Genomic DNA, 14315 nt, shown 5'->3' with positions numbered 1-14315 from the left:
CTCAGGGGTTGGGCCCCTGGAGCTATGGTTTTGGCGCTCAGGGGTTGGGCCCCTGGACCTGGTGTTCGGGCCTCCAGGGGTTGGGCCCCTGGAGCTATGGTTCGGGCGCTCAGGGGTTAGGCCCCTGTAGCTGGTGTTGGGTCCCCCAGGTGTTGGGCCCCTGGAGCTGGTTTTGGGGCCCCCTGGGGTGGGGTCCCTGGAGCTATGGTTCGGGCGCTCAGGGGTTGGTCCCCTGTAGCTGGTGTTGGGGCCCCCAGGGGTTGGGCCCCTGGAGCTGGTATTGGGGCCCCCAGGGGTGGGGCCCCTGGAGCTATGGTTCGGGCCCTCAGGGGTTGGGCCCCTGGAGCTGGTGTTGGGGCCCCCAGGGGTGGGGCCCCTGGAGCTATGGTTCGGGCGCTCAGGAGTTGGGGCCCTGAAGCTGGTGTTGGGGCCCCCAGGGGTTGGGCCCCTGGAGCTATGGTTCGGGCGCTCAGAGGTTGGGCCCCTGGAGCTTTTGTTGGGGCTTACAGGGGTTGGGCTCCTGGAGCTGGTGTTTGGTCCCCCAGGTGTTGGGCTCCTGGAGCAATGGTTCGGGCCCTCAGGGGTTGGGCCCCTGGAGCTATGGTTCAGGCGCTCAGCAGTTGGGCCGCTGAAGCTGGTTTTGGGGCCCGAAGGGGTTGGCCCCTGGAGCTATGGTTGGGGCGCTCAGGGATGGGGCCCCTGGAGCTATGGATCGGGCGCTCAGGGGTTGGGCCCCTGGAGCTGGTGTTGGGGCCCCCAGGGGTTGGCCATTGGAGCTATGGTTGGGGCGCTCAGGGATGGGGCCCCTGGAGCTATGGATCGGGCGCTCAGGGGTTCGGCCCCTGTAGCTGGTGTTCGGGCCCCCAGGGGTTTGGCCGCTGGAGCTATGGTTCGGGCGCTCAGGGGTTGGTCCCCTGTAGCTGGTGTTCGGGCCCCCAGGGGTTGGGCCCCTGGAGCTGGTTTTGGGGCTCCCAGGGGTGGGGCCCCTGGAGCTATGGTTCGGGCGCTCAGGGGTTTTGTCCCTGGAGCTGGTGTTGGGGCCCCCAGGGGTTGGGCTCCTGGAGCTATGGTTCGGGCGCTCAGGGGTTGGGCTCCTGGTGCTGTTGTTGGGGCCACCAGGGGTTGGGCCCCTGGAGCTGGTTTTGGGGCCCCCAGGTGTTGGGCCTCTGTAGCTGGTGTTGGTGCCCCCCGGGGGTGGGGCCCCTGGAGCTATGGTTCGGGCGCTCAGGAGTTGGGCCCCTGAAGCTGGTGTTGGGGCCCCCAGGGGTTGGGCCCCTGGAGCTATGGTTTGGCGCTCAGAGGTTGGGCCCCTGGAGCTGGTGTTAGGGCCCCCAGGGGTTGGGCCCCTGCAGCTGGTTTTGGGGCCCCCAGGTGTTAGGCCTCTGTAGCTGGTGTTGGGGCCCCCAGGGGTTGGGCCCCTGGAGCTATGGCTCGGGCGATAATGGGTTGGGACCCTGTAGCTGGTGTTGGGGCCACCAGGGGTTAGGCCCCTGGAGCTGTGGTTCGGGCCCTCAGGGGTTGGGCCCCTGGAGCTGGTTTTGGGGGCCCCAGGAGTTGGGCCCCTGGAGCTATGGTTCGGGCACTCAGGGGTTGGACCCCTGGAGCTGGTGTTGGGGCCCCCAGGGGTTGGGCCCCTGGAGCTGGTTTTGGGGCCCCCAGGGGTTGGGCCCCTGGAGCTATGGTTGGGGTTCTCAGGGGTTGGGCCCCTGGAGCTATGGTTTTGGCGCTCAGGGGTTGGGCATCTGGACCTGGTGGTCGGGCCTCCAGGGGTTGGGCCCCTGGAGCTATGGTTCGGGCGCTCAGGGGTTAGGCCCCTGTAGCTGGTGTTGGGGCTCTCAGGTGTTGGGCCCCTGGAGCTGGTTTTGGGGCCCCCTGGGGTGGGGTCCCTGGAGCTATGGTTCGGTCGAACAGGGGTTGGGCCCCCTGAGCTGGTGTTTGGGCCCTCAGGGGTTGGGCCCCTGGAGCTATGGTTGGGGCGCTCAGGGGTGGGGCCCCTGGAGCTATGGACCGGGCGCTCAGGGGTTGGGCCCCTGTAGCTGGTGTTCGGGCCCCCAGGGGTTGGGCCCCTGGAGCTGGTTTTGGGGCCCCCAGGGGTGGGGCCCCTGGAGCTATGGTTCGGGCGCTCAGGGGTTGGTCCCCTGGAGCTGGTGTTGGGGTCCCCAGGGGTGGGGCCCGTGGAGCTATGGTTCGGGCGCTCAGGAGTTGGGCCCCTGAAGCTGGTGTTGGGGCCCCCAGGGGTTGGGCCCCTGGAGCTATGGTTCGGGCGCTCAGAGGTTGGGCCCCTGGAGCTGGTGTTAGGGGCCCCAGGGGTTGGTCACCTGGAGCTGGTTTTGTGGCCCCCAAGGGTTGGGCCCCTGTAGCTATGGTTCGGGCGCTCAGGGGTTTTGCCCCTGGAGCTGGTGTTGGGGCCCCCAGGGGTTGGGCTCCTGGAGCTATGGTTCGGGTGCTCAGGGGTTGGGCCCCTGGTGCTGTTGTTGGGGCCACCAGGGGTTGGGCCCCTGGAGCTATTTTTGGGGCCCCCAGGTGCTGGGCCTCTGTAGCTGGTGTTGGGGCCCACAGGGGTGGGGCCCCTGGAGCTATGGTTCGGGCGCTCAGGAGTTGGGCCCCTGAAGCTGGTGTTGGGGCCCCCAGGGGTTGGGCCCCTGGAGCTATGGTTCGGGCGCTCAGAGGTTGGGCCCCTGGAGCTGGTGTTAGGGCCGCCAGGGGTTGGGCCCCTGGAGCTGGTGTTGGGGCCCCCAGGGGTTGGGCCCCTGGAGCTATGGTTCGGACGCTCAGGGGTTGGGCCCCTATAGCTGGTGTTGGGGCACCCAGGGTTTGGGCCCTTGGAGCTAGTGTTGGGGCCCCCAGGGGTTGGGCCCCTGGAGCTATGGTTCGGGCGCTCAGGGGTTGGACCCCTGGAGCTGGTGTTGGGGTCCCCAGGGGTTGGGCCCCTGGAGCTATGGTTCGCGCGCTCAGGGGTTGGGCCCCTGGAGCTGGTGTTGGGGCTCACAGGGGTTGGACTCCTGGAGCTGGTGTTTGGTCCCCCAGGTGTTGGGCTCCTGGAGCAATGGTTCGGGCCCTCAGGGGTTGGGCCCCTGGATCTATGGTTCAGGCGCTCAGCAGTTGGGCCGCTGAAGCTGGTTTTGGGGCCCGAAGGGTTTGGCCCCTGGAGCTATGGTTGGGGCGCTCAGGGATGGGGCCCCTCGAGCTATGGATCGGGCGCTCAGGGGTTGGGCCCTGGAGCTGGTGTTGGGGCCCCCAGGGGTTGGGCCCCTGGAGCTATGGTTGGGGCACTCAGGGAAGGGGGTCCCTGGAGCTATGGATTGGGCGCTCAGGGGTTCGGCCCCTGTAGCTGGTGTTCGGGCCCCCAGGGGTTTGGACGTTGGAGCTATGGTACGGGCGCTCAGGGGTTGGTCCCCTGTAGCTGGTGTTGGGGCACCCAGGGGTTGGGCCCCTGGAGCTGGTATTGGGGCCTCCAGGGGTGGGGCCCCTGGAGCTATTGTTCGGGCCCTCAGGGGTTGGGCCCCTGCAGCTGGTGTTGGGGCCCCCAGGGGTGGGGCCCCTGGAGCTATGGTTCGGGCGCTCAGGAGTTGGGGCCCTGAAGCTGGTGTTGGGGCCCCCAGGGGTTGGGCCCCTGGAGCTATGGTTCGGGCGCTCAGAGGTTGGGCCCCTGAAGCTTTTGTTGGGGCTTACAGGGGTTGGGCTCCTGGAGCTGGTGTTTGGTCCCCCAGGTGTTGGGCTCCTGGAGCAATGGTTCGGGCCCTCAGGGGTTGGGCCCCTGGAGCTATGGTTCAGGCGCTCAGCAGTTGGGCTGCTGAAGCTGGTTTTGGGGCCCGAAGGGGTTGGCCCCTGGAGCTATGGTTGGGGCGCTCAGGGATGGGGCCCCTGGAGCTATGGATCGGGCGCTCAGGGGTTGGGCCCCTGGAGCTGGTGTTGGGGCCCCCAGGGGTTGGCCATTGGAGCTATGGTTGGGGCGCTCAGGGATGGGGCCCCTGGAGCTATGGATCGGGCGCTCAGGGGTTCGGCCCCTGTAGCTGGTGTTCGGGCCCCCAGGGGTTTGGCCGCTGGAGCTATGGTTCGGGCGCTCAGGGGTTGGTCCCCTGTAGCTGGTGTTGGGGCTCCCAGGGGTTGGGCCCCTGGAGCTGGTTTTGGGGCTCCCAGGGGTGGGGCCCCTGGAGCTATGGTTCGGGCGCTCAGGGGTTGGGCCCCTGGAGCTGGTGTTGGGGCCCCCAGGGGTGGGGCCCCTGGAGCTATGGTTCGGGCGCTCAGGACTTGGGGCCCTGAAGCTGGTGTTGGGGCCCCCAGGGGTTGGGCCCCTGGAGCTATGGTTCGGGCGCTCAGAGGTTGGGTCCCTGGAGCTGGTGTTAGGGCCCCCAGGGGTTTGGCCCCTGGAGCTGGTGTTGGGGCCCCCAGGGGTTGGGCCCCTGGAGCTATGGTTCGGGCGCTCAGGGGTTGGGCTCCTGGTGCTGTTGTTGGGGCCACCAGGGGTTGGGCCCCTGGAGCTGGTTTTGGGGCCCCCAGGTGTTGGGCCTCTGTAGCTGGTGTTGGGGCCCCCCGGGGGTGGGGCCCCTGGAGCTATGGTTCGGGCGCTCAGGAGTTGGGCCCCTGAAGCTGGTGTTGGGGTCCCCAGGGGTTGGGCCCCTGGAGCTATGGTTCGGGCGCTCAGAGGTTGGGCCCCTGGAGCTGGTGTTAGGGCCCCCAGGGGTTGGGCTCCTGGAGCTGGTGTTGGGGCCCCCAGGGGTTGGGCCCCTGTAGCTATGGTTCGGGCGCTCAGGGGTTTTGCCCCTGGAGCTGGTGTTGGGGCCCCCAGGGGTTGGGCTCCTGAAGCTATGGTTCGGGCGCTCAGGGGTTGGGCCCCTGGTGCTGTTGTTTGGGCCACCAGGGGTTGGGCCACTGCAGCTGGTTTTGGGGCCCCCAGGTGTTAGGCCTCTGTAGCTGGTGTTGGGGCCCCCAGGGGTTGGGCCCCTGGAGCTATGGCTCGGGCGATAATGGGTTGGGACCGTGTAGCTGGTGTTGGGGCCCCCAGGGGTTAGGCCCCTGGAGCTATGGTTCGGGCCCTCAGGGGTTGGGCCCCAGGAGCTGGTTTTGGGGGCCCCAGGGGTTGGGCCCCTGGAGCTATGGTTCGGGCGCTCAGGGGTTGGACCTCTGCAGCTGGTGTTGGGGCCCCCAGGGGTTGGGCCCCTGGAGCTATGGTTCGGGCGCTCAGGGGTTCGGCCCCTGGAGCTGGTGTTGGGGCCCCCAGGGGTTGGGCCCCTGGAGCTGGTTTTGGGGCCCCCAGGGGTTGGGCCCCTGGAGCTATGGTTGGGTTTCTCAGGGGTTGGGCCCCTGGAGCTATGGTTTTGGCGCTCAGGGGTTGGGCCCCTGGACCTGGTGTTCGGGCCTCCAGGGGTTGGGCCCCTGGAGCTATGGTTCGGGCGCTCAGGGGTTAGGCCCCTGTAGCTGGTGTTCGGTCCCCCAGGTGTTGGGCCCCTGGAGCTGGTTTTGGGGCCCCCTGGGGTGGGGTCCCTGGAGCTATGGTTCGGTCGCTCAGGGGTTGTGCCCCTGGAGCTGGTGTTTGGGCCCTCAGGGTTTGGGCCCCTGGAGCTATGGTTGGGGCGCTCAGGGGTGGGGCCCCTGGAGCTATGGACCGGGCGCTCAGGGGTTGGGCCCCTGTAGCTGGTGTTCGGTCCCCCAGGGGTTGGGCCCCTGGAGCTGGTTTTGGGGCCCCCAGGGGTGGGGCCCCTGGAGCTATGGTTCGGGCGCTCAGGGGTTGGTCCCCTGGAGCTGGTGTTGGGGTCCCCAGGGGTGGGGCCCCTGGAGCTATGGTTCGGGCGCTCAGGAGTTGGGCCTCTGAAGCTGGTGTTGGGGCCCCCAGGGGTTGGGCCCCTGGAGCTATGGTTCGGGCGCTCAGAGGTTGAGCCCCTGGGGCTGTTGTTAGGGCCCCCAGGGGTTGGTCACCTGGAGCTGGTTTTGTGGCCCCCAAGGGTTGGGCCCCTGTAGCTATGGTTCGGGCGCTCAGGGGTTTTGCCCCTGGAGCTGGTGTTGGGGCCCCCAGGGGTTGGGCTCCTGGAGCTATGGTTCGGGTGCTCAGGGGTTGGGCCCCTGGAGCTGGTTTTGGGGGCCCCAGGGGTTGGGCCCCTGGAGCTATGGTTCGGGCGCTCAGGGGTTGGACCCCTGCAGCTGGTGTTGGGGCCCCCAGGGGATGGGCCCCTGGAGCTATGGTTCGGGTGCTCAGGGTTTGGGCCCCTGGAGCTGGTGTTTGGGCCCTCAGGGGTTGGGCCCCTGGAGCTATGGTTGGGGCGCTCAGGGGTGGGGCCCCTGGAGCTATGGACCGGGCCCCCAGGGGTTGGGCCCCTGTTGCTATTGTTCGGGCCCCCAGGGGTTGGGCCCCTGGAGCTATGGTTCGGGCGCTCAGGGGTCAGGCCCCTGTAGCTGGTGTTGGGGCCCCCAGGTGTTGGGCCCCTGGAGCTGGTTTTGGAGCCCCCAGGGCTGGGGCCCCTGGAGCTATGGTTCAGGCGCTCATGGGTTGGTCCCCTGGAGCTGGTGTTGGGGCCCCCAGGGGTGGGGCCCCTGGACCTATGGTTCGGGCGCTCAGGAATTGGGCCCCTGAAGCTGGTGTTGGGGCCCCCAGGGGTTGGGCCCCTGGAGTTATGGTTCGGGCGCTCAGAGGTTGGGCCCGTGGAGCTGGTGTTAGGGCCCCCAGGGGTTGGGCCCCTGTAGCTGGTTTTGGGGTCCCCAGGGTTTGGGCCCCTGGAGCTATGGTTGGGGTTCTCAGGGGTTGGGCCCCTGGAGCTATGGTTCGGGCCCTCAGGGGTTGGGCTCCTGGAGCTGGTTTTGGGGGCCCCAGGGGTTGGGCCCCTGGAGCTATGGTTCGGGCGCTCAGGGGTTGGACCCCTGCAGCTCGTGTTGGGGCCCCCAGGGGTTGGGCCCCTGGAGCTATGGTTCGGGCGCTCAGGGGTTGGGCCCCTGGAGCTGGTGTTGGTGCCCCCAGGGGTTGGGCCTCTGTAGCTGGTGTTGGGGCCCCCAGGGGTGGGGCCCCTGGAGCTATGGTTCGGGCGCTCAGGAGTTGGGCCCCTGAAGCTGGTGTTGGGGCCCCCAGGGGTTGGGCCCCTGGAGCTATGGTTCGGGCGCTCAGGAGTTGGGCCCCTGAAGCTGGTGTTGGGGCCCCCAGGGGTTGGGCCCCTGGAGCTGGTGTTGGGGCCCCCAGGGGTTGGGCCCCTGTAGCTATGGTTCGGGTGCTCAGGGGTTTTGCCCGTGGAGCTGCTGTTGTGGCCCCCAGGGGTTGGGCTCCTGTAGCTATTGTTCGGGCGCTCAGGGGTTGGGCCCCTGGTGCTGTTGTTGGGGCCACCAGGGGTTGGGCTCCTGGAGCTGGTTTTGGGTCCCCCAGGTGTTGGGCCTCTGTAGCTGGTGTTGGAGCCCCCAGGGGTTGGGCCCCTGGAGCTATGGCTCAATCGATCATGGGTTGGGCCCCTGTAGCTGGTGTTGGGGCCCCCAGGGGTTGAGCCCCTGGAGCTATGGTTCGGGCCCTCAGGGGTTGGGACCCTGTAGCTGGTTTTGGGGGCCCCAGGGGTTGGGCCCCTGGAGCTATGGTTCGGGCGCTCAGGGGTTGGGCCCCTGGAGCTGGTGTTTGGGCCCCCAGGGGATGGGCCCCTGGAGCTGGTGTTTGGGCCCCCAGGGGTGGGGTCCCTGGACCTATGGTTCGGGCGCTCAAGGGTTGGGTCCCTGGAGCTGTTGTTGGGTCCCCCAGGAGTTAGGCCCCTGGAGCTATGGTTCGGGCGCTTAGGGGTTGGGCCCCTGGAGCTATGGTTCAGGCGCTCAGGGGTTGGGCCCCTGGAGCTGGTTTTGGGGCCCACAGGGGTTGGGCCCCTGGAGCTATGGTTCGGGCGCTAAGGGGTTGGGTCCCTGGAGCTGATTTTGGGGCCCACAGGGGTTGGGCTCCTGGCGCTGGTGTTGGGGCCCCCAGGGTTTGGGCCCCTCAAGCTATGGTTTGGGCGCTCAGGGTTTGGGCCCCTGGAGCTGGTGTTGGGGCCCCCAGGGGTTGGGCCTCTGAAGCTGGTGTTGGGGCCCCCAGGGGTTGGGCCCCTCGAGCTATGGTTCGGGCGCTCAGGGGTTGGGCCCCTGGAGCTGGTGTTGGTGCCCCCAGGGGTTAGGCCCCTGGAGCTATGGTTCGGGCGCTCAGGAGTTGGGCCCCTAGAGCTGGTTTTGGGGCCCCCAGGGGTTGGGCCCCTGGAGCTATGGTTCGGACGCTCAGGGGTTGGGCCCCTATAGCTGGTGTTGGGGCACCCAGGGTTTGGGCCCTTGGAGCTAGTGTTGGGGCCCTCAGGGGTTGGGCCCCTGGAGCTATGGTTTGGGCGCTCAGGGGTTGGACCCCTGGAGCTGGTGTTGGGGTCCCCAGGGGTTGGGCCCCTGGAGCTATGGTTCGCGCGCTCAGGGGTTGGGCCCCTGGAGCTGGTGTTGGGGCTCACAGGGGTTGGACTCCTGGAGCTGGTGTTTGGTCCCCCAGGTGTTGGGCTCCTGGAGCAATGGTTCGGGCCCTCAGGGGTTGGGCCCCTGGAGCTATGGTTCAGGCGCTCAGCAGTTGGGCCGCTGAAGCTGGTTTTGGGGTTCGAAGGGTTTGGCCCCTGGAGCTATGGTTGGGGCGCTCAGGGATGGGGCCCCTCGAGCTATGGATCGGGCGCTCAGGGGTTGGGCCCTGGAGCTGGTGTTGGGGCCCCCAGGGGTTGGGCCCCTGGAACTATGGTTGGGACACTCAGGGATGGGGCCCCTGGAGCTATGGATCGGGCGCTCAGGGGTTCGGCCCCTGTAGCTGGTGTTCGGGCCCCCAGGGGTTTGGACGTTGGAGCTATGGTTCGGGCGCTCAGGGGTTGGTCCCCTGTAGCTGGTGTTGGGGCCCCCAGGGGTTGTTCCCCTGGAGCTGGTATTGGGGCCCCCAGGGGTGGGGCCCCTGGAGCTATGGCTCGGGACCTCAGGGGTTGGGCCCCTGGAGCTGGTGTTGGGGCCCCCAGGGGTGGGGCCCCTGGAGCTATGGTTCGGGCGCTCAGGAGTTGGGGCCCTGAAGCTGGTGTTGGGGCCCCCAGGGGTTGGGCCCCTGGAGCTATGGTTCGGGCGCTCAGAGGTTGGGCCCCTGGAGCTTTTCTTGGGGCTTACAGGGGTTGGGCTCCTGGAGCTGGTGTTTGGTCCCCCAGGTGTTGGGCTCCTGGAGCAATGGTTCGGGCCCTCAGGGATTGGGCCCCTGGAGATATGGTTCAGGCGCTCAGCAGTTGGGCCGCTGAAGCTGGTTTTGGGGCCCGAAGGGGTTGGCCCCTGGAGCTATGGTTGGGGCGCTCAGGGATGGGGCCCCTGGAGCTATGGATCGGGCGCTCAGGGGTTGGGCCCCTGGAGCTGGTGTTGGGGCCCCCAGGGGTTGGCCATTGGAGCTATGGTTGGGGCGCTCAGGGATGGGGCCCCTGGAGCTATGGATCGGGCGCTCAGGGGTTCGGCCCCTGTAGCTGGTGTTCGGGCCCCCAGGGGTTTGGCCGCTGGAGCTATGGTTCGGGCGCTCAGGGGTTGGTCCCCTGTAGCTGGTGTTGGGGCCCCCAGGGGTTGGGCCCCTGGAGCTGGTTTTGGGGCTCCCAGGGTTGGGGCCCCTGGAGCTATGGTTCGGGCGCTCAGGGGTTGGGCCCCTGGAGCTGGTGTTGGGGCCCCCAGGGGTTGGGCCCCTGGAGCTATGGTTGGGGCGCTCAGGGATGGGGCCCCTCGAGCTATGGATCGGGCGCTCAGGGGTTGGTCCCTGGAGCTGGTGTTGGGGCCCCCAGGGGTTGGGCCCCTGGAACTATGGTTGGGGCACTCAGGGATGGGGCCCCTGGAGCTATGGATCGGGCGCTCAGGGGTTCGGCCCCTGTAGCTGGTGTTCGGGTCCCCAGGGGTTTGAACGTTGGAGCTATGGTTCGGGCGCTCAGGGGTTGGTCCCCTGTAGCTGGTGTTGGGGCCCCCAGGGGTTGTTCCCCTGGAGCTGGTATTGGGGCCCCCAGGGGTGGGGCCCCTGGAGCTATGGCTCGGGCCCTCAGGGGTTGGGCCCCTGGAGCTGGTGTTGGGGCCCCCAGGGGTGGGGCCCCTGGAGCTATGGTTCGGGCGCTCAGGAGTTGGGGCCCTGAAGCTGGTGTTGGGGCCCCCAGGGGTTGGGCCCCTGGAGCTATGGTTCGGGCGCTCAGAGGTTGGGCCCCTGGAGCTTTTGTTGGGGCTTACAGGGGTTGGGCTCCTGGAGCTGGTGTTTGGTCCCCCAGATGTTGGGCTCCTGGAGCAATGGTTCGGGCCCTCAGGGATTGGGCCCCTGGAGATATGGTTCAGGCGCTCAGCAGTTGGGCCGCTGAAGCTGGTTTTGGGGCCCGAAGGGGTTGGCCCCTGGAGCTATGGTTGGGGCGCTCAGGGATGGGGCCCCTGGAGCTATGGTTCGGGCTCTCAGGAGTTGGGCCCCTGAAGCTGGTGTTGGGGCCCCCAGGGTTGTTCCCCTGGAACTATGGTTCGGGCACTCAGAGGTTGGGCCCCTGGAGCTGGTGTTAGGGCCCCCAGAGGTTGGTCACCTGGAGCTGGTTTTGTGGCCCCCAAGGGTTGGGCCCCTGTAGCTATGGTTCGGGCGCTCAGGGGTTTTGCCCCTGGAGCTGGTGTTGGGGCCCCCAGGGGTTCGGCTCCTGGAGCTATGGTTCGGGCGCTCAGGGGTCGGGCCCCTGGTGCCGTTGTTGGGGCCACGAGGGGTTGGGCCCCTGGAGCTGGTTTTGGGGCCCTCAGGTGTTGGGCCTCTGTAGCTGGTGATGGGGCCCCCAGGGGTTTGGCCCCTGGAGCTATGTCTCGGGCGATCAGGGTTTGGGCCCCTGTAACTGGTGTTGGGGCCCCCAGGGGTTGGGCCCCTGGAGCTATGGTTCGAGCCCTCAGGGGTTGGGCCCCTGGAGCTGGTTTTGGGGCCCCAGGGGTTGGGCCCCTGGAGCTATGGTTCGGGCGCTCAGGGGTTGGACCCCTGCAGCTGGTGTTGGGGCCCCCAGGGGTTGGGTCCCTGGAGGTATGGTTCGGGCGCTCAGGTTTTGGGCCCCTGAAGCTGGTGTTGGGGCCCCCAGGGGTTGGAACCCTGGAGCTGGTTTTGGGGCCCCCAGGGGTGGGGCCCCTGGAGCTATGGTTCGGGCCCTCAGGGGTTGGGCCCCTGGAGCTGGTGTTGGGGTCCCCAGGGGTGGGGCCCCTGGAGCTATGGTTCGGGCGCTCAGGAGTTGGGGCCCTGAAGCTGGTGTTGGGGCCCCCAGGGGTTGGGCCCCTGGAGCTATGGTTCGGGCGCTCAGGGATGGGGCCCCTGGAGCTATGGATCGGTCGCTCAGGGGTTGGGCCCCTGGAGCATTTGTTGGGGCTTACAGGGGTTGGGCTCCTGGAGCTGGTGTTTGGTCCCCCAGGTGTTGGGCTCCTGGAGCTATGGTTCGGGCCCTCAGGGGTTGGGCCCCTGGAGCTATGGTTCAGGCGCTCAGCAGTTGGGCCGCTGAAGCTGGTTTTGGGGCCCGAAGGGGTTGGCCCCTGGAGCTATGGTCGGGGCGCTCAGGGATGGGGCCCCTGGAGCTATGGATCGGGCGCTCAGGGGTTGGGCCCCTGGAGCTGGTGTTGGGGCCCCCAGGGGTTGGCCATTGGAGCTATGGTTGGGGCGCTCAGGGATGGGGCCCCTGGAGCTATGGATCGGGCGCTCAGGGGTTCGGCCCCTGTAGCTGGTGTTCGGGCCCCCAGGGGTTTGGCCGCTGGAGCTATGGTTCGGGCGCTCAGGGGTTGGTCCCCTGTAGCTGGTGTTGGGGCCCCCAGGGGTTGGGCCCCTGGAGCTGGTTTTGGGGCTCCCAGGGGTGGGGCCCCTGGAGCTATTTTTCGGGCGCTCAGGGGCTGGGCCCCTGGAGCTGGTGTTGGGGCCCCCAGGGGTGGGGCCCCTGGAGCTATGGTTCGGGCGCTCAGGAGTTGGGGCCCTGAAGCTGGTGTTGGGGCCCCCAGGGGTTGGGCCCCTGGAGCTATGGTTCGGGCCCTCAGAGGTTGGGCCCCTGGAGCTGGTGTTAGGGCCCCCAGGGGTTTGGCCCCTGGAGCTGGTGTTGGGGCCCCCAGGGGTTGGGCCCCTGGAGCTATGGTTCGGGCGCTCAGGGGTTTTGTCCCTGGAGCTGGTGTTGGGGCCCCCAGGGGTTGGGCTCTTGGAGCTATGGTTCGGGCGCTCAGGGTTTGGGCTCCTGGTGCTGTTGTTGGGGCCACCAGTTGTTGGGCCCCTGGAGCTGGTTTTGGGGCCCCCAGGTGTTGGGCCTCTGTAGCTGGTGTTGGGGCCCCCCGGGGGTGGGGCCCCTGGAGCTATGGTTCGGGCGCTCAGGAGTTGGGCCCCTGAAGCTGGTGTTGGGGCCCCCAGGGGTTGGGCCCCTGGAGCTATGGTTCGGGCGCTCAGAGGTTGGGCCCCTGGAGCTGGTGTTAGGGCCCCCAGGGGTTGGGCCCCTGGAGCTGGTGTTGGGGCCCCCAGGGGTTGGGCCCCTGTAGCTATGGTTCGGGCGCTCAGGGGTTTTGCTCCTGGAGCTGGTGTTGGGGCCCCCAGGGGTTGGGCTCCTGGAGCTATGGTTCGGGCGCTCAGGGGTTGGGCCCCTGGTGCTGTTGTTTGGGCCACCAGGGGTTGGGCCACTGCAGCTGGTTTTGGGGCCCCCAGGTGTTAGGCCTCTGTAGCTGGTGTTGGGGCCCCCAGGGGTTGGGCCCCTGGAGCTATGGCTCGGGCGATAATGGGTTGGGACCCTGTAGCTGGTGTTGGGGCCCCCAGGGGTTAGGCCCCTGGAGCTATGGTTCGGGCGCTCAGGGGTTGGACCTCTGCAGCTGGTGTTTGGGCCCCCAGGGGTTGGGCCCCTGGAGCTATGGTTCGGGCGCTCAGGGGTTGGGCCCCTGGAGCTGGTGTTGGGGCCCCCAGGGGTTGGGCCCCTTGAGCTGGTTTTGGGGCCCCCAGGGGTTGGGCCCCTGGAGCTATGGTTGGGGTTCTCAGGGGTTGGGCCCCTGGAGCTATGGTTTTGGCGCTCAGGGGTTGGGCCCCTGGACCTGGTGTTCGGGCCTCCAGGGGTTGGGCCCCTGGAGCTATGGTTCGGGCGCTCAGGGGTTAGGCCCCTGTAGCTGGTGTTGGGGCCCCCAGGTGTTGGGCCCCTGGAGCTGGTTTTGGGGCCCCCTGGGGTGGGGTCCCTGGAGCTATGGTTCGGTCGCTCAGGGGTTGGGCCCCTGGAGCTGGTGTTTGGGCCCTCAGGGGTTGGGCCCCTGGAGCTATGGTTGGGGCGCTCAGGGGTGGGGCCCCTGGAGCTATGGACCGGGCGCTCAGGGGTTGGGCCCCTGTAGCTGGTGTTCGGGCCCCCAGGGGTTGGGCCCCTGGAGCTGGTTTTGGGGCCCCCAGGGGTGGGACCCCTGGAGCTATGGTTCGGGCGCTCAGGGGTTGGTCCCCTGGAGCTGGTGTTGGGGTCCCCAGGGGTGGGGCCCCTGGAGCTATGGTTCGGGAGCTCAGAGGTTGGGCCCCTGGAGCTGGTGTTAGGGCCCCCAGGGGTTGGTCACCTGGAGCTGGTTTTGTGGCCCCCAAGGGTTGGGCCCCTGTAGCTATGGTTCGGGCGCTCAGGGGTTTTGCCCCTGGAGCTGGTGTTCTGGCCCCCAGGGGTTGGGCTCCTGGAGCTATGGTTCGGGCGCTCAGGGGTTGGGCCCCTGGTGCTGTTGTTGGGGCCACCAGGGGTTGGGCCCCTGGAGCTGGTTTTGGGGCCCCCAGGTGTTGGGCCTCTGTAGCTGGTGTTGGGGCCCCCAGGGGTGGGGCCCCTGGAGCTATGGTTCGGGCGCTCAGGAGTTGGGCCCCTGAAGCTGGTGCTGGGGCCCCCAGGGGTTGGGCCCCTGGAGCTATGGTTCGGGAGCTCAGAGGTTGGGCCCCTGGAGCTGGTGTTAGGGCCGCCAGGGGTTGGGCCCCTGGAGCTGGTGTTGGGGCCCCCAGGGGTTGGGCCCCTGTAGCTATGGTTCGGGTGCTCACGGGTTTTGCCCCTGGAGCTGCTGTTGTGGCCCCCAGGGGTTGGGCTCCTGGAGCTATGGTTCGGGCGCTCAGTGGTTGGGTCCCTGGTGCTGTTGTTGGGGCCACCAGGGGTTGGGCCCCTGGAGCTGGTTTTGGGTCCCCCAGGTGTTGGGCCTCTGTAGCTGGTGTTGGGGCCCCCAGGGGTTGGGCCCCTGGAGCTATGGCTCAATCGATCATGGGTTGGGCCCCTGTAGCTGGTGTTGGGGCCCCCAGGGGTTGAGCCCCTGGAGCTATGGTTCGGGCCCTCAGGGGTTGGGCCCCTGTAGCTGGTTTTGGGGGCCCCAGGGGTTGGGCCCCTGGAGCTATGGTTCGGGCG

The sequence above is a fragment of the Gopherus flavomarginatus genome, chromosome 16 (genome assembly GCF_025201925.1).
Source record: "Gopherus flavomarginatus isolate rGopFla2 chromosome 16, rGopFla2.mat.asm, whole genome shotgun sequence".
Lineage (NCBI taxonomy): Eukaryota > Metazoa > Chordata > Testudines > Testudinidae > Gopherus > Gopherus flavomarginatus.
The sequence above is the reverse complement of the archived record's forward strand: the minus strand, read 5'-3'. Positions refer to the sequence as shown.